Below are 1,515 nucleotides of genomic sequence, written 5' to 3'. Positions count from 1 at the left end.
AATACATGTCATACAAAGTCATCTTAATTCTCGCTCAAAACTCCCGTGGCTTATTTTTCAAATGATCATATTTAGTTTCTAAATGTCTGCGCAAGAGTGAAGGTTTCCCGAGAGAGAGTAACGGTTAATGTGATTTGATTTTAATTATTTGACTAGGCTACCTGTATTTGACATTGTGTTGTTATTTCACTGAACACTACATGGTTTAATTTTATTTTGACAGTAAAACGAGGCTACTCAGGTGAGAGAAAAAAAACTCACCCAAATGTATAGCCCCGTTAGAAAATATAAATGTAGTTTGAAAAAAAAAAAAAGTATAATGTGAATCATTTTTATTTGGCGTACCCCAGTTTGGGATTACCTGGTCTGACACAAAATGTGGAATGCCTTAAGGGGTATGAATATGTTCCGAAGGCACTGTATTATGATCCCAAATTAGTCAAATTACCTACAGTGCCCATATTTGCAATTTACCTGTCATTCTCAGCTCTTAGCTCTGTGCATCCTCAATATCAATTCATTGGACTATCAGTATCGGGTGCTGGTGGCTGCAGCGTTATGTCATTACCTACCGTATGAAGTAGCAGAAAAAGTATCAGGTGAGAAAGTACAAGTCATTTATCTATGGTTTTGCTGTTGAGGAGGAAATATAAATGACTTTTTGCAATGTGATTACTGAGGAGACTGTTATTGTCTCTCGCTCTCTCAGGTCTGACGTGGGATGTCCTGGACGCTGTTACTGACTGGATGGCTCCCTTTGTGAAGATGGTTGCTGTGTGTGGCAGGGCACAGTTGAAGGAATTTATCAAAGTAGCCTCTGAGGACAGGCCTAACATTCAGACACAACATGCAGACACACTCAAGCTACCTACTCATGCTGGTGAGTACTTAGACACCATTGACTTAATTTATTTAATTTCCATACTGTGGATGTCAATGTGGTTGCTGTAAATAACAGTTGTAGAGGAAGGATTCTCAGTGGGTGAATTGGGATTAAGCTTTGCCCAACCACTTGGTGTCTTTTCCTTTCAGGAGGATGCCAGGAAGGAGTTGGAGCACCAATTCCTGACTCCCCCCAAAAGCACAGAGAAGCCCATGACACTGAGCCTGGAGAGAGTGGTCTGAAGCTCTAAACTAACGCTTGGAAGATAACAGCAAAGAGCTGGCTCTGTCATATTCTAATAGGCAAATACAGGACATGGTTTGTGGTTGATTATTAGGTACCAAAGGAATGACCAGTCTGCTTTCCACCAAGGGGCCCAGACCTGGCTGTTTTGTCTGAGCTGGATGTCCAGCTCATTTAATGAACTTTTTTGCAAAGGAGCAATTGTATTTCATATGGTTAATTTTTATTTATTTTAACGTTATGGTTTGAATGAAGACCGTCGTACTGACGTTCAGTAATGGGGACAAATTACCTCAACGTATTATGGGTTTATTGGCCTGTGGTACTTGTGCTTAGATTGATCTTTAACTTATTTTTATTTTTTATCCACTGATTAGTATACCAGAACA

Source organism: Salmo trutta, chromosome 34 (assembly GCF_901001165.1).
Source record: "Salmo trutta chromosome 34, fSalTru1.1, whole genome shotgun sequence".
In the NCBI taxonomy this organism is placed as follows: domain Eukaryota; kingdom Metazoa; phylum Chordata; class Actinopteri; order Salmoniformes; family Salmonidae; genus Salmo; species Salmo trutta.
The sequence above is the reverse complement of the archived record's forward strand: the minus strand, read 5'-3'. Positions refer to the sequence as shown.